This window comes from Pleurodeles waltl, chromosome 1_2 (genome assembly GCF_031143425.1).
Source record: "Pleurodeles waltl isolate 20211129_DDA chromosome 1_2, aPleWal1.hap1.20221129, whole genome shotgun sequence".
Lineage (NCBI taxonomy): Eukaryota > Metazoa > Chordata > Amphibia > Caudata > Salamandridae > Pleurodeles > Pleurodeles waltl.
In genome coordinates, this window is record NC_090437.1 from 979411602 (window position 1) to 979430315 (window position 18714).

Here is an 18714-nt window from a genome sequence, read left to right on the forward strand (position 1 = left end):
AAACACCCTCTCTGTGCGTACATTGCAGATCCGGTAATATGCCCATTATTCTAACAAGGCAAAAACGACATATTATCACATCAGGTCATCAAATGCAGAATAAACAATGAGGGCCCAAAACCTTTCAGCTAAAAATCATCGATTTCAGGTACGTGGATCTCATTTCTTCAATGGAAGCAAACACAAGACTGCAAAACCCAGAATTCATTAGACTGTTACACAGAGGCTCAGGACTGCAAACAGTGTCCAAAATGACATGGAAGGAAGTGGTGACACTACGTAAATCATATGACATAAATTCTTCTATCTACAGCACACCCACAAAATAGCACAATACCCATCTACAAACCTACTTCTGCGACTTGTTAAAGTAGGAGCAGTGTAGATATGCAATTAATATACAATTATGGGTGCCTTTGAGCATTGTCAACGTTTTTCAAAAATGTATCAACAAGGAAAAGTACTCAACAACGCTTTAAGTGTTTGGGACTTCTAAGGACAAGATCTGTGATGGGAAGCAGACCACAAACACCTCAGAAGACTGATTTGGTTGTGATTTTAATGCATACAAAAACCTGTTTATTTTACGTGTATTAATCGTCTTAAACTGTGGGGAAAAAAATATTTGGTCAAAGCTCAGAGTTAATATATTTAGAATAGAGTAGATCTGAATATTCTGGTCCAAGGGAAGAGTTAATATTCAGATTACTGTGACCGCACACAGTAAATAAAAACATTTCTAGCATTCGCACCAAGAATTTTTCAATTCAATTTCAGCAGCCAATCAAAACAAAGTTTACAATCAACACATCCCATGACCATGTACATATCACATGACCAACCATAGAGCCCTAGTCCTATATAACTCCCATGAGACATAAAGCCTCCTCTTTCTTTGCTTAAGTCCATTTTTCAGATAAACAGACTCAATAAACGCTGTAACGACAGGATAAAACTGCAAACCAAACTGGAACTCCAGCAGGAGCGCAGAAGATCCAAGCCAGGGTGAAGGATCCAACAGGCCTCTGACAAGGGACGGAAAGATACCAGAAGACAGGAGAGGCAGAGCATGCCGGAGACATCTAGGAAGACTCAGGCTCACTTATCTTTATTTCCTAAGGAGAAAGAATAAACCTAGCAGTAAACGCTGGTCCAAAAAAACTTCAAAACCTCAACATAACTTCATCAGGAAGGGCAAAGAAGGAACATTCAATTCAACATTATCGAGAGAATAAACATCACATGTGAAACAATGCATAAATCAACTTTCATAAGACATACAGTAGGGTGAGATATTCCTTACCTCCGTGTCCTTAATAGAACTGAAAAATTCTTGACATGAATGCTAGAAAATGTTTTTTTCTAAGTCAGGACAGAGGCTCTGATTATGCTAGTTTAAAGCTGATCAATCACCACAGAAGCGATATCCATATTAGGCTTATAGTAAGAAGACTTAAATATGGATTCGGACAACCAATCAGCCACCTTTAAAATGTCTTCAAGGTGAGAACCCGAAGAAAAAGCCTTAGATGCCATGGCGACCCTTGCAGAACGAGCCCCAAATTTAGACATATCAATACCTACTTCACATAGCAGCCACCGCATCCATCTGGCCAACGTGGCTGAAGAGACTGGGCAAAAAGGTTTCTGCAAAGAAATTAACAACATACTACCCGTCAGTATGAAATTTAGCAGTACTCGCCTTGTACTCCTTTAAACACTGCACCACACAAAATGTGGTTTTATCTGGGAAACTAGGATAGGAGACCGACCTAGTATTACATTTGGTACGGAGAGATATGGAAAATGACACCCCCGTTTCGAGGAAAAAAAAAACCTCTTTCCGACAAATCCAAGGCCTTCACATCAGAAACTCGCTTACATGATATCAGACACAAAAGCATTGTAGGCTTAGCAGAAAGCTGTTTCCAAAAAATATATTTATTTGCAGACCAGGAGTCCAAGAAACGCAAGACGATATTTACATCCCACAGGGAAGACTAACGTATGAGGAAGGTTGGAAACCTGAATTCCCCGCAACAGTTTGAACACAGTAGGGAACTTGCCTATAGGTTTGCCATCAATAGGAAAATGACCCGCAGAAATGGCTGACCTGTAATTGTTCACAGACCTATAGGCCCACTGCCGCCAATGAAGACAAACAATTTGGAACTAAAGAACAATCTACTGAAGGTGGATCAGCACCCCGCTCACTGCACCAATTACACCAGCGCTTCCAAATGGAAGAGTACCGCTTGTGCATGCTTGATGACCAGGCCTGGGCGATGAAGTCAGTAGACTTGTGCGAAAGTCCTGGGAGGGACCATTGTTCCCTGAACTTCTCCATGCCACCAGGGAGAGGTTGTTTGATTGAACCAGAGTATGAGGAAGACCCAGGGAGATCAGAAGGTGTTCGAGAAGGACAGGTGTTGGAGGGAATGGAAGACTTCTGGATGAAACCTCCAATCGCTAAAGGCTCTAAGGTGGCAAGACTGCCAATCCAACACTGATTTGTTCCGACACGGGAGATATTCCGCAACCACAGATATGATGGAGGCAAACATGCCAGAAGTCCATGGCAATCTCTGCAAGAAGGCGCAACTTCATCCCGTCCAATCTGTTGGCACACCGCACCGCAGAGATGTTGTCCCCCCGAAGGAGGATGCAACAGTTCGACTTCTCCGGGCAAAGGCTGCGGATCGCAAAAACGCCCACTAAGAATTCCAAGCAATTGATATGCAAGTCCAGTTCCGCTCTGGACCAACGGCCCTCTGTGGATATCAAGCCGCATCAGGCTCCCTAACCCCCAACGGCTGGCATCGGACTCAATCATGATCTCTGGAGAAGGGGCAAAGATCACTCTGCCATTTCAGGCATCTATGTGTGCTAGCCTCAGTGGATTTCTGTACTGGCTTCCAAGGATAGAGGAATAAAAGCAGAGTAACTGAGACCTTTCTGAAGGTTGGAAATCTTTAGAAGTTGAAGGGCCCAATAATGAAACAGGCCCGGGAAATAGCCTGAATCGAGGACGAAGGCAGGCCCACATACGCGCTACGCATCTCAAAGATACCGTCTGTTTGGACAACATCGATTTCAGTTCTCTCTTTATGTTGAGTATCTTGAAAGGGAAAAAAAAGCAATTGAGTTATAACAGAATCCACCTGAAATCCCAGAAATTTCATCCGCCGGCAAAGAATCAAAATGGATTTCTGACTTTTGACAATAAAGTTGAAGTCCTGAAGAAGAGAAATTGCCCAGTCCAGGTGAGTCAGGATTGGAAGGGGGCATTGGGCCATGATGATGATGATATCGTCTAGATAGATTATCAGATAAACACCCTTGGCTCAAAGCGATTCCGCTATCGGACGCATCACTTTTGTGAAGCCCTAAAGGGCCGAAGATAGGCCAAAGGGGAGAACCTTGTACTTGTAACAGAGGCCCCGCCAAAGGAATTGCAGGAACATCCTATGAGGAGGAAAAATACAAATGGTCAAGTAAGCATCTTTTAGATCTATGCGGACCATACAATCCTTTTCCCGTAGGACATCTCTTAACACATGGATGCCCTCCATCTTGGAATGGCAATACAATAATCCAGTCATTGAAATCCTTTAGATTCAGAACCAAATGGGACCCGCCACCCTTCTTTTCCACGAGGAAGATGGTACTGAGGAAACCGCGAGGGTGAGGAAGAGCTTCCACTATTGCCCCTTTGACAAGAAGATCAGAAACTTTCAGAGGAGATGAACTCCTGATGTTGTAGGGAAAAATACATCTCTGTAGGGAAAACACTCTGAACTGGGGAAATCGTAAAATTCCAACTTGATACACTGAATCACTTTCAGGAGTCCTATGTAATCTTCCATCAATTGTGTAGAAACAATGCTGTCCTGCCCCCAAAACCTCCATCTGAAAGGACTCACCTGTAGAACTGGTGTCCTGATAGGAGGCTTGGGAGACTCTGATTTCCCTCTTTGGAAACGGTTGCGGCCAGCTCGGGGCTGAGAGGGGTAGAAGATGGAGGAGGAAATCTGGTAACAGCCTCTGGATTAATGACAATAGCCTCTGGGAGGACCTTGATAGTAGCTGCGGCCAAAGGCTCGTCCTCTAAAGCATCCAGCCCAGGTAAAAAGGGGGCGAAGAACTATCATAATGGACCCATGGGCTTTATCCAGGTTCGCATAAGTGGCAGCAAATTTTGACAATTACTTGAGAAAAGGAGTTCCGGAGAGTAACCCTTGAGACAAGGGTCCGGACTCTGAAGAAGCCACGTCTGTTAATTTTGGGTCCATTTTAATCAGAATGGAACAACGGCTTTCCCTAGAAATGGTGCAGTTGACGTTCCCCAGAAAGCATATTCAAAACCAAAAAGTGGTCCCTGACATGATAAGGAGAGAAACACAGAAAGCATAAAGACCATTGAGCCCATCCCACTAGGACTTCAGGATTAATTGGCGTACCAGATTCCTTGGCCTTAAAGCCCAACTCTAGAATTTTTGTGAGAGGGCCTGAGACATCAGAGAGCTTGTCTTGACAACCGTGGCATGCACAGTCAATACCCTTCTTACGGTCTTTAGAAAATGTCTTCAGCTAGGTCACCGGAGAGGTCTTGGTGACCTTCAAAGAGGAATAAGGTCTGGGGCACTCCGATCTCAGACAGGATTAAACATCTTTGTCAAAACTATGACGTATGTGAGCTTGCACATATTCCGCCACTTCAAATGGAGGGGTCCAGGAGGATGACCTAGGGTGTAAAATATCCTCTGGCTCAAAAGTGAGGGCTTACACAGGTTGCGAGGCTGACAGAGTGGCATGATTTCATCTTCCGTTTACGGGGGTGGTTCAGTTTCCCTCTCAGGGCTCTGCAAGGAAGAAGCACTTTCCCTGGGGATGGACTGAGAGGAGGAATAGTCATAGTCCTTAGCCAAGGACCTCACCAACTGTTCAAAATCGGCCACATTGGGATTAGTATCTGAATTTGAGTTGGAGGGCTCTTGAGAAAAGGAAAGATCATCGTAGCTGCAAGACACAGTATTAGGGAGCCTGCCTGTTGTTTAGCGAAGCCCAATGAGTGATGCGTAATAAGTGGGATAACCTGAGCCAAGACCACATTGACTAGGTGGCACAGTCCAGCATCAAGTGCATAGACAAGGTCTTTCTTCGAAGGACCCTAAAGAGTCAAAGTAAAGACCTTCCCACAATCCTCCTCATAACCAGCCATAATAGAAGAAGAGGGCACAAAAGTAGCAAGTACAGTGATCTCAGGGAGCAGAGAGCTTCTGCCAACAAATAAACTTCAAATCGAAGTGTGGAGGCAATATTTAACAAATTTCCCTCAAGGCAGGAATAATCCAAGGAACATCCAAGGATATGGGTGTCAAAATACAAAGAAAAATAAAGGTTGGAGGGAGACCTGCCTTTAAGCAAAAAATATTAGGTGGAGCCCTAAATTCTTATTATTACAGCCCAGGAAAAAGCACAACCGGGTGTAAAACGGACAGCCAAACAGCTGCGGGCCTGAGACCATAACACGCATCTCTCCTGTGTTCATATGCACTCAATCTTTGCTGACAGAAGCCAGCCGAGCGCGCGAGGCCCCAAGCACCAGAAACAGAAAGAGGACAGTGCATTACGGATAATGCGCATCCTCGCTCTCCTATATCCCGCTCCACAAAGAGATAAGCGAGGCAGTGAGTGAGCCTCGCGGGGAGATTGTACGACGAAACAACGACTTTAAAAACAACTACTGCCTTAACAACGAGGTCGGAACACCGACCTCATTCTTACTACTAATGATTTTACCACGAATGCCTTAACAACGATATTTCGTTGTAAAGGCATTCCTGATAAAAGCATTAGTAATAGGCACCATTCACCCTACATCCCTCACCCCACCCCCCCAACCCCACCCCAAAACCTAAAACCCCCTAACCCCACCCCCCCTCCCCAAAACCAAAAACGCCCAACTCCCCCAACCCCACCCCAAAACCTAAAACCCCCTAACCCCCCAACCCCTCCCCAAAACCTAAAACCCCATGACCCCCCACCCCCTCCCCAAAACCAAAAACGCCCCACCCCAAAACCCCCTGACCCCCCACCCCTCCCCAAAACCAAAAACGCCCCACCCCAAAACCTAAAAGCCCCTAACCCCCCACCCCAAAACCAAAAACGCCCCACCCCCCGAACCCCACAACCTAAATCTCCTAACCCCCACCCCCTCCCCAAAACCAAAAACGCCCCACCCCCCCAAAACCTAAAACCCCCTAACCCCCAAAACCAAAAACGCCCCACCCCCCAACCCCAAAACCTAAACCCACCACTTACCTTAGTCGACCCCTTCTCACCTGCCTCGTCCTCCTTCGCCAACTCCCTTCTTTGTACCTTAACCACGCATGTTCGTTGTTCAGAACATACGTAATTAAGGCACAAAATAACGGAGTCGTGGTTAAAAAAAGCGTTGTTGCGCTTTCGTTAACCACGAATTTCGAAAAAAGAAAGTCATAAAAAAGGATGTTTCCCTCGCGGGGAGAATAAACACTTACCACAATAAAACCCGTTGGAACGGAGCAACGCTATGAAGTGCACAAGTGCCTTAAAGAGCCTAAGGGTTAAAAAGTGAAAGTGCATGCAAATAATGGCACATAATAATAAATGTGATACTTAACCAGTCGCGGAGCATCAGAACGGAGCAACGCTATGAGGTATGCACGTGCCTGAAAGAGCCTAAGGTCTAAAAGTAAAAGCGCATGCAAACATGGCACATATTAATAAATGAAGTACTTAACTAGCTGCGGAGCAGCAAAGAAAAAGGAGGCTTTATGCCTCATGAAAGTTATATAGGGCGAGGGCTCTATGGTTGGTCATGTAATATATACAGGGTAATAGGATGTGTTGTTGATTGTAAACCTTGTTTTGATTGGCTGCTGAAAAATTAAAGCATAGAAAGAGAAGCATAATCGGAGCTTCGGCCCTGACATAGAATCTATGGCCATCTGCAATAGTCAGTCCTGCTATGGTCAAGTTTTCATTTTGGGGACAAACACACTGGAGTTCATTACAATTCCTAGACTTACTGCTATGCAGCAGGGTATTTTGAATTAGCTTAACAAGCAGGTCTCCAGAAGTAGCTTCTTGACTAATAAAACTAATTAAAAACTTTAAAGTCGTTAGGTGTGCTCAAAATTGGTGAACTACGTTTCTATTTCAAACAGTAAAAGAAGTTTGGTCTCCCGTGCAGGCTAGGTTAAAAGACTTGAAAGGTCGCGTTTTCAAACAAAATGAAATAAGGCCTGCTAAGCACTGCACTTCTTTGTGCTGACAATGCCATTAGTTGGATAAACTACGAGTGTCAACAGTGACTGGCCAAATGAAATATTATTCTGAGAAAAAACGGAGAGAATTAATGGCACAACGCAAAGACATTGAAAACAATAGTGATCGCGATTTTCCGGAATGGGTTCATCAGCATTGCAAATAGATTTAATTCGAGAGATTTGAGAAACATAAACTAAGGACAGGTCAGTTTAAATTCGCACAAGTCTCTTATAATAGATGGCAATATCCTGCAACGTCACACACTGGGTAATATCGAATTTAATGTACCGTGATATTTTACTACCGCACAACAAGTTGCCCTTTTCTTATGCGTATCAAGAATAAATACAAAGGGTGAACAGTGTAACTAATTGTGGGAAAACATAAAGGCCACAGACAATAAGTAGGAATAATCCCTTGGGGGGCCCTAAAGCACTAAAATATACCAATACGTCTGCATTTAAGAATTGCTAGACGTTTACTTGATGTAAAATAAGGAAAATAAAGTGTCCATGTTTGTCCCGTTTTGACTTTAGGACTGATCCTACAAGGTAGCTTAAAATTACAACTTGAATCTCGAGGGACGCAACTGATAAGGTATGTCAGTACTTCAGAAAAGCATACAAGCAGCTAAAGACAACAAAATGGGCTTGGCATTGTGCAGTGCATTTAGAAAAACAGATTGGATCCCTGACCCTCGCACTTACAACGAGCATGTTTTTGCAACGGTCACCAATACCACAACCACCAATCCACCATAGGAGGAGTTTGCACAATTGGATGCTGTAAAGTAATTTACATCTTAAGATGTGGATCGGAAGCAACCGGTTTTACTGTTACCAAGTCTCGTTATGGGGGAGGTGAGGAAGGAGTAACAGTTTTAGGACCGCCAATGTTGATGTGGGTCTCCACTTCTTGGTACGACTTTTTTTTCCTCAAATTTGAGTGCCAGAATTCCAGAAGGATTTTCCAATCATTGCTACATTACATTTGGAAGGGTCATCTATAAACATCAAAATTACATGTAAAATGCAATTGAAATCGAACCAACTGCGCCACCACTTTTAGCTTCAAACATATCCGGGGTGAACTAGAGTGAATAAAGAAATGTGGTTTGATTACCTGCTCGACAAGAGAAAAATTTAAATATTTGATACATCAGTTATACCCAAGTCAGCTGTGGCACCCCGTTATGGAACCTGGTAGTAGTGTAAGATATGCTTGCACAACTATTAGGAGTGGGTTTCAAATGAATGTCTTGAGCAATTACACAGAATACATGGATAACAATCACAAATAATAGCCTGTCAACTGGCCACTGGCATTTATTTTGTACATGCCAGAGTCATTTTCAGAACACAAAAATAAAGCATCAAGCTAGCCTCCAGGAAAAACACACTTGTTTCAGGGAATTAAACAGTTAAGGCACAAAGTGGCAATGCACTTTAGCGAGAAGCTTGCACTAGAGGTACAACAGTCTGACAGTGGTACCATCTCATCCTGAATTTACAGAGAGGACAACCCCTGTGCAGAATTAATAGCAATCATTTGAGCAAAATCTTCAAACTACTATAAACATATTTTATAATCAGCTTTATTACAGTCATCCACATTAATCAATATCCCATCCTACTTCCAGACCAATGATCCAAAAAAGAGACGATACCTTGCTATCACATAACCAAATAAACCAATTGTTCTAATCTAGGGCATCAATACGTTTGTGGGTAGACCGGTTCCCTGCCACCTAAATCTTGTGGCCTGGTATGAATAATTGTCCAGCTCTTGCTTTAGCAGAGACGACATTAAGCACCACTGGCAAATAAACGACTTAACCCTGGTAATACACCCTTGCCACTTCGAGCTGATACTCACTTAAGGTTTCCGTGGCACTAGGTGGCATAATTGCCGCTACAGCAGCCTTTTACCCTCGCCTCTGCCCTTGGGTCAGGGATGTACACTCTTCAGAAATCTTTGGAGAGCCCTGAAGGGACCACAGTATTGCTAAGGTCTCCTTTTACTTCTCTTAAGAGGCCAGTTTAGGGGAAGGGAAAGGAAGGCAATTGCTAAAATAAAATACAGCACCAAGTCAGTGCTGTGTTCTCAAGAGCTGCTGAAAGAGGGCGCACTAATGACATCACAATATGATTACAAGTCAATTCTGACGTCATCTGCTGCTGACCAGAGTGCTGGTGCCACTGAGTTCACATTCACACGATACCATCTAATCTATGTGCAGGCTATTCCTCTCTATTCCCCGAGTCTCAACTTTGTAGTCCCCTAGTTGATACGTTCTGACGGACTATTGATTAATATTGTGCGAAGTTAAGTTCTCTCCAAGTGATATCTTCAAAGAATGGGGCAAACAATTTAACAGTAGAGTTTACCAAATAGGACCTCTCTAAAAACCATGCGCTTTGCATTGGCCACTGCAAACTCAGATATAAATTGTAAACACCTGCAAGTTGCAAAGCGTGGGCCTAATTTAGAGACTGGTTATGCAGAAAAATTCCTTGTTACCACTCGTGCAACTGAAAAGCATGGCGGGATTACTGTCTGGTGAGGGCAGACAGTTGTGCAGGTTGTGAACAGGAGTAGCAGAAGTAGATCCATTGTCCATAACCCGATCCCCACAAAAAGTGCTACTCACAATGTGAAATCTGACCACTTAAGGCACATTGCAAACCAGAATGTTGAAGAAGTGACTCACTGTCCCATGCTATCATCCATAAAAGCATTTGATTTTGGGCCCAGAGATGCTCACAGACATCTCATCGCATACATCCTTTTGCTACTTGAGGGATTAGTGATCCTTGTGTTGCGTTGCTGCACAATTCAGCGCCATCCGTGAACATAGCCCTACATGTTGTACAGTAAGTTTTAAAGAACAACTCAAACAATATTCCAGCGCCTCGCCGCCAATCCGGTCTTGAAGCAGTCAACTGGCTTGTGCAAGGCATGGTAGGGTTACCATTCCCGTGTCCCACACAAAAGTATCCCAAACATGTTTAAAGTCGAATTCTGTAAAGAGGACTAGCGTGCAAGATTATTGTCCTTAATCTGCCTGTCAATTCCAGAGCATGCTCAAGGTAGCTTTGAAAGGTAATGGTTATGCATGGTCATTGCGATGGTTGTGGAGGCTGAATGAAGTCAATTTGGCTCAGAAATTATTTCATAACAGGCTTCTTCGAAATTGTTAGAAATGGGGTCTGTAGATGGCAGTTAGCTTACAGCCTAAGTAGGAACCCTCATTCTAGTCACCGCAAATGAGATACACCGCTCAGATAACCCCTGCTCACCCCCTTGTTAGCTTGGTACCAGCAGTCAGGCTTATCTCAGAAGCAATGTGAAAAGTGTAGGAAAATGCCACTGTTGGCCTGGTTACCCCCTAACCTTTTGTTGATGCCAGCTTTGATTGTAAGTGTGCTGGGACCCTGCTAACCAGGCCCCAGCACCAGTGTTCTTTCCCTAAAACTGGACCTTTGTCTCCACAATTGGCACAGCCCTAGCACGCAGATAAGTCCCTTGCAAAAGGTACCCCTGGTACCAAGGGCCCTGTGGCCAGGGAAGGTCACCAAGGGCTGCAGCATGTATTATGCCACCCTGAGGACCCCTCACTCAGCACATGCATACTGCCTCACAGCTTGTGTGCGCTGGTGGGAAAGAAAGACTCGGTCGACATGGCTCTCCCCTCAGGGTGCCATGTCCATAACCCACTGCCTGTGGCATAGGTAAGTCACCCCTCTAGCAGGCCTTACAGCCCTAAGGCAGGGTGCAATATACCACAGGTGAGGGCATAGCTGCATGATGCCCCTACAGTGTTTAAGTCAATTCTTAGACATTGTAAGAGCAGGGTAGCCATAAACAGTATATGGTCTGGGAGTTTGTCAAACACAAATTCCACAGTTCCATAATGGCTACACTGAACACTGGGAAGTTTGGTATCAAACGTCTCAGCACAATAAATCCACACTGATGCCAGTGTGAGATTTATTGAGAAATGTACTCAGAGGGCATTTTAGAGATGCCCCCACATGCCAGCCCAACTGCTAGTGCTAGGCTGACCGGTCTCTGCCAGCCTGCCACTTCCAGACTAGTTTCTGGCCACATGGGTTGTGTGCATTTTTGTGCACTCTGTGACCAGGAAGAAAGCCTGTCCTGGGTGGAGGTGCTTCACACCTACCCCTGCAGGAACTGTAACACTGGGTGGTGAGCCTCAAAGGCTCAAGCCTGGTGTTACAACGTCCCAGGGCACTCCAGCTAGTGGAGATGCCCGCACCCCGGACGCAGCCCCCACTTTTGGCAGCAAGTGCGGAGGACTTAATGAGAAAAACAAGGAGGAGTCACCATCTAGCCAGGACAGCCCCTAAGGTGTCCAGAGCTGAGGTGACCCCTCCCTTAGAACATACTCCATCTTGCTTTGGAGGATTGAGCCCAAAAGGATTAGGGATGTGCCCCCTCCCCAAAGGGAGGAGGCACAAGGAGGGTGTAGCCACCCTCAGGGACAGTAGCCATTGGCTAATGTCCTCCGGCCCTTAAGCACACCCCTAAATCTAGTATTTAGGGGTGACCCTGAACCCAGGAAATCAGATTCCCGATGACCTAACAAAAAGGACTGCTGACCTGAAAACCCCGCAGAGAAGGAGTCAACAACTGCTTTGGCCCCTGCCCTACTGGCCTGTTTTCAGATTCAAAGAACCTGCAACAGCGACGCATCCTGGGGGCCAGTGACCTCTGCCGACTTAGACGACTGCCCTGCAACTCCAAAGGACCAAGAAACTCCAGTGGACAGCAGCTCTGTCCAAAGTAAGAAGAAGAAACCATATTTAACGGGACTCTCACCTCCCTCCTGTGGCGTGAGTCCCCACCACTCTGCACCAAATGCCCCCGGCCCGTGTCCGGAGAAACCAATACCGCGGAGAGGACCGCCAGGCAACTCCAACGATGAGTCCACCCTGAGCCGATCCCTGCACCCCACGACGCCTGCAGATGGAATCCAGAGGACCCCCTGACCGCGACTGCCCTGTAACAAAGAACCTGGCGCCTGCAAGAAGTACTGCACCCTCAGCCCCCAGGCCTGTGAAGAACCAGCTATCGGTGCAGCAGTAACCAGCAGGCAGCCCTCACCTTTGCCCAGTCAGTGGCTGACCCAAGAAGTCCCCATGTGCCCTGCCTGCATGGTCAGAGTGACCCACGGGTCCCTCCATTGATTTCAATACAAAACCCGACACCTTGTTTGCACACAGCACCCAGCCGCCCGTGTGCCACTGAGGGTGTATTTTGTGTGCCTGTTTGGGACGACCCCCCCAGTGCTCTACAAAACCCCCCTGGTCTGCTCCCTGAGGACGCAGGTAGTTACCTGCTATCAGGCTGGAACCGGAGCACCCCTAGTCTCCATGGGCGCCTATGTTATTTGGGCCCCTATTTGACCTCTCCACCTGACCGTCCCTGTATTGCTGGTACTGGGTGTTTGGGGTTAACTTGAGCCCACCAACAGTGGGCTGCCTATGCCCCAGAGACTAAACTTGTAAGTGCTTTACTTATCTCAAAAACTAACCTATTCTTACCTCCCCCAGGAACTTCTGAATTTTGCACTGTGTCCACTTTTAAAATAGCTTATTGCCATTTTATGCCAAACTGTGTACATTACTGTTTTGAGTCAAAGTTCTATCTATACCTATGCAAAGTACCTTACATTTAATGTACTTACCTGCAATGTGACTATTGTGGTTCTAAAATAGATTAAGAAAAGAATATTTTTCAATATAAAAACCTACTGGCCCAGAGTCAAATAGACCATTAGTATCATCTATTATTGCCTCTGTCAAGCCTCTTGGGGAACCCCTGACTCGGCACACTATCTCTCACTTTGAGATAGTATTTACAGAGCCAGCTTCCTACAAAAAGCATTTGCACATAACACCTAGTAATACAGTGAAAACAAAACAAAAGGACACCACACCGGTTTTAGAAAAATAGCCAATAAATTATCTGTGTTAAACAAGACCAAGATGAGAACATTTCAGTAATAAAGATATGAATTTTGGAAGAATTACTTAAAAATACAGTTCTTTGAAGTCGATAGGTCAGTCTGGGGGGATAAAGGTGTCATGAACAACAAATCCAAATGTTCAGGTCAACAGCGCTGTGGTGGACCAGCTACGGTGTCTGGAAGATTCGCAAACAGTACCTTGGAAATGTAGAGTGTCACGATTCTCACGATGAGATCCGGAGTGCGGTGTCGCTGGCATTGGCAGGCATCCGCTTGTTAGGCATTGCAGGTCGAACTCAGGGCTGATGATGATGAAGTCAGGAGCGTCTGCGTTGATGGCATCGGGGCGGCGGTGCGAAGTGAGACGATGCAACGTCTGGTGCCCACAGGTCACGGTGCAGAGAGTGGCTCTGTGATGGCATCCTGCAGCGTCGGTGAGACCAGGGATGCGGTGTTTAGTGTCCAGTGGGGCGCTGCACTGTGCGCCATCTCAAGGTCACGGTACAGGCAGCGGCGTCATTGTTGCTGAAGTGCTGTCCTTGGTAGGCCCAAGGAGGCAGTATGATGTGGTGCAAGCACTGTGCGGTGCCCATGGCTTGCGGTGTGCAGAGAGGGGCGTCTGTTGATGAGACTGGAGTCGAAGGCGCTGGTGTCGGTAGACCGGGGATGCGGTGTGGGCTGGGACAGTGCTCGGTGTACCTCACGAGCGGTATCCTTAGGCCACGGTGCAGGCAGCGGCATCAGTTTCAGCACAGAGGGATGTCGTTGGGGATCCAAGGCTGCGTGTGAGCAAGGCGACGGGGAGTGCAGGAACCACAGGTCACAGTGCAAGCATAGGCTCGGTGACTGCTTTAGGGGGCGTTGGTGAGACCAGGGTTGCGGTGCGACGTGGGGCAAGGCTCCATGCGGCAAAGTCAGCTCACGGTGCAGACAGCGTCATTGTTGACTGTAGTAGTGATTTTTCTTCTGTTGTAGCACAACACACACAGTTCCCAATGCTGTGGGCAGATGAATCTGAATTTGTTGACGTCCCTGAAACTTCCAACAGGAGGCAAGCTCTACTACAAGCCCTTGGAGAAAGTTCACAAGCAGGATACACAGCAAAGTCCAGTCTTTGTCCTCTTTCAGGCAGAAGCAGCAACCAACCCAGCAAAGCACACACAGTAAAGGGGCAGTACTCCTTCTCCTCCAGCTCTTCTCCTTGGCAGAGGTTTCTCTTGATCCAGAAGTGTTCTAAAAGTCTTGGGTCTACTACTTATACTCATTTCTGCCTTTGAAGTAGGCAAACTTCAAAGGAAAGTCTCTGTTGATCACAAGATCCTGCCTTGGCCAGGCCTGAACCCTGACATACTACAGGTGGCCGGTGACTGCATTGTGTGAGGACAGGCACAGCCCTTTCAAGTGTAGGTGTCAGCTCCTCCCTCCACAGTCTAGCCCAGGAGACTCATCAGCATATGCAGGATACATTTTAGCTCCCTTTGTGTCCTTGTCTAGAGGGAATTCACAAACAGCCCAATTGTCAGTCTGACCCAGACGTGGATTCCACAGGCAGGGAGAGACACAGAACGGCTGAGCAAGAAAATGCTCACTTTTTAAATGTGGCATTTTCAAACAGACAGCCTAAAAACCAACTCAACCAAAAAATGCATTTTTTAATTGTGAATTCCGAGACCTGCAAACTCCACATCTCTATCTGCTCCCAATGAGAAAGTGCACTTAAAAGATATTTAAAGGCAGTTCCCGTGTTAACCTATGGTAGAGATGGGCCTTGCAATAATTAAAACCGAATTTGATAGTATTTCATTACCAGGACATGTAAAAAACACCAGTACATGTCCTACCTTTTAAATACACTGCACCCTGCCCAAGGGACTACCTAGTGTTTATTCTAGGGGTGACTTACATGTAGTAAAAAGGAAAGGTCTGGGCCTGGCAAGTGGGTACACTTGCCAGGTCGAATTGGCAATGCAAGACTGCGCACAGACACTGCTGTGGCAGGTCTGAGACATGTTTATTGGGCTACTCTTGTGGGTGGCACAATCAGAGCTCTAGTAGCATATAATTTACACGCCCTGGGCACAAATAGTCCACTTTACTAGGGACTTACTAGTAAATCAAATATGCAAATCATGGATAAACCAAATCACCAATTCAATTTACACAGGGAGCACTTGCACTTTAGCACTGATCTGCAGTTGTAAAGTGAGCAGTGACACACTAGCAAAAACAGATCTGAAAAATTAGGAGGAAGAAGCCAAAATGTTTGGGGATAGCCCTGCAAAAAGGGCCATTCCCAACACAACCACCTCCCAGCTTAAAGCTAGGGTAGGCCAATCTATCCCTTGCTGGATTTTCCAGCTTAGGGTGATAGAATCTGGACAAAGGCCCACTGCTGCAGGGTCTTTTACCAGTTCTATGCCTCTCTGAATCCAGGTGGATCCCTCTGTCAACATTCTCAGAGCCACTGAACTAGCCCAGGGGGAACCCTTCTCCTCATCTGAGGACCCCATATGTGCCGCACCAAACCTTACCTTTCCCACAGATGCATCCCAGTAGGCAGACAGTACCACCAAGGCCAACAGTGTGAGGTGGCCTATTCCATCCTTCTGGTCTGACTTTGGTCCCTAACCCAGGAAAAACTCTGACCACGAGGACAACAACCAACAGAGGCCACTCGCAGCTAAGTGTCAAGAGCCAGGCCCCAGGCCACTTTGGGGTCACTAGCCTCTGTGTTTTTGAAAAGTGGGGGGCAGTAGCCCCAGATAAGCTGGCATCCTTTTTCCAATTCACCTCGCATTACTTCATGGGCGGTATCCTGAAACTGGTCACTTACCTTAGGGTTTGTACCCTCAGGCTGAGTGGGGGACAGGAGTGGGCTTTCCCTCATCCTGCCCCTCTTGCTGGGGTCCTGTACCTTTCGCCTTGGAGGGGTACCCCCCCAGACAACTGAACTGTGTGGGCATCTCTGGGGGCCGCCCCTCCCAGTTCCCCCGACACCTGGGGCAACCCATTCCCCAGAAGGCAGTCTCTGGGTATCTGGGGACTAACTATGACCCTCCTCTGGGTCACCTCCCCACCCCATTCTAAGGATACCAGGTCCCATAGGGTGGATGAAGTCCTGCTCGTGGGCTGGTGTCACCCTACACATATGGCCAGTGTACTGCTCTGGGGAGACAAGCCTTTCCATCATTATGGTATGGCTAGCCCCACTGTCCCTAAGAGCAGTGACTGGGACCCCATTCACTGTCACCTAATGGAAGTGACAACACCCACTCTCAGGGATCACCAACTCACCCTCTAAGTCCACCTCCCAACTAAGGGATATCATGGCATGGTCTATGATCTGACCCTGGGGACTACCTCCTCCAAGGCCATATTGGCCTCCACTGTAGAGGGGCCACCAGTGGGGGTTTTCTTAGGACAGACAGAGTCAATTTTTTGTGTGCCCTAACTGGGATTACTCAAAACACCAGGGTTAAAAATGGGGTTCCCTGGGCCACCGTCCACCGGAACCTCCCTCCTTTTGCCCCCCTCCCCTTATCCTGGGTCCTGTCTGTGCCTCCCTTGACCTCGCCCTCCTTCTTCGGTTGGGGACCCTGCCCACCCTTGGTTGAGACTCTCACATACACCTTGTGGACCCTGGTACTCACTCAGCGGTCCACCTACATAGTAAAATGACTGACCCCAGGAAGCTTGCTATCAGTTAAGTTCTGGCGCAGCTCTGCAAAACACAGACTAGACAAGTGCTCCCATGCAATTAAGTTATACAGCCCCTGAAAATCTGTGACATTATTGCCCTTCACCCAAGCATCCAGTGCCCTGCAAAAAGAATCAACACATTCTAACCAGGTCTGTAAATCAGTTTTCTTACACCCTCTAAACTGATCCCTATACTCATCAGGAGTGAGATCATACCTTATGAGAAAGGCCTCCCTGTCAGAATAGGTGAGGGCGTACCCCTTACCCAAAGCTAACAAGGTGTCCCTCCCCTTCCCTCCTCCCCTCTCCTCTCCTCTGTGAAGTGGTTCCACAATCCTGCTTCCCAATTTCTTCTTGGGGACCTCATTCATGTGGATAAATGCCTCATAACCATGAAACCACCTCTTGATATAATCTCCCTTCTTGTAGTCCCTTCCTACATTCTTGGGAATGTGTACTATCCTATCTGAGTGCACTGAGGTATTGCTGCCACCATCGCTGCTGAATCTACTCCTTTAATCCAGCTCCTTTACTCTGAGCTCAAGGTCTAAGACCATTTTCTTCTCCTCCACTTTTAGCCTCTCCGACTTTATCTGATGTCTCCTGGCTTCTCCTTGTCTTCCAGCTTTTCTGGGGTCAGCCCCTTTGAACCACCACTGCTGCCTGGCCCAGAGGATACCTCTCTCCTAGCAGCTCCTGCACCCCCAGCACATACTCCCTTTGATTTGGCTTCAGGGTCACCCCCAATTAGATCCTCAGAATGCCAACTGGCATTGTTAGCTGCTACCCAGGCTGTCAGCACCTTTTGTAGCTCCTCCTTGGCGAGGCTTCTAACTTGGACTTTGAGGCTTTTATAAACTGACTTCAGTTCCTTCACGGTGTAGGTTTCCTACCTATCCCCCTCAAAAACCAAATCCAGGGATGAAACTGATGATGTTCTTGAGTGAGACATGTAGTAGGAAGCTCAACTTGAACTCAAGACCAAAAAAATAGATTGAAGGAAAAAAAATCAAAAACAAAAACACTGTATGTGGTACGTAGTGGTCTGCGATATGGTAGTAGTGTACACCAATCACTGTAGATCAAGTGCAAATGCACTTCCTATCCTCACTGCTGACAACCAATGTTAGAAATGGGATCTTTAATTGGTAGTCAGGTTACATCCTGTCCAAGTAGGGACCCTCGCTCTGGTCAGGGCAAGGGAGATACCCAGCTCAGATAACCCCTGCTCACCCCCTTGGTTGCTTGGCACAAACAGTCAGGCTTATCTCAGAAGCAATGTGTAAAGCATTTGCACATAACACACAGTAATACAGTAAAAACACTATAAAAAAAGGACACCACACCAGTTTTAGAAAAATAACCAGTATTTATCTGTGTAAAACAAGACCAAAATCAGAAAATTTAACATACAGTAATAAAAATCTGACTTTTGCAAGCATTACTTAAAAATACTGTTCCTTGAAGTCGATAGCTCAGTCTCAAATCCAAGAGTTCAGGCCAACCGTGGCGTCGGGCCACCTACGGTGTCGGGAAGACCCGCAAACAGTACCTTGGCAATGTAGAGCGCTGTGATCCTCACGATGAGATCCGGAGTGCAGCGGTTCTGGAGGTCGGTCCAGGGGTCTTCGGGCCATTGAAGTCACAGGCGTTGCAGATCGAGCTCTGGGCTGATGACAAAGTCAGGAGCGCTGGTGTCGATGGCGTCA

The 18714-nt window shown here is 46.6% G+C and overlaps 1 protein-coding gene across 2 annotated transcripts in view; it reads right to left on the bottom strand.

Annotated features, from left to right (window-relative positions):
• DCUN1D4 (defective in cullin neddylation 1 domain containing 4) overlaps nt 1-18714 on the bottom strand; it is a 227473-nt gene that overhangs the window by 183271 nt on the left and 25488 nt on the right. The gene's annotated exons all lie outside the window — the stretch shown is intronic.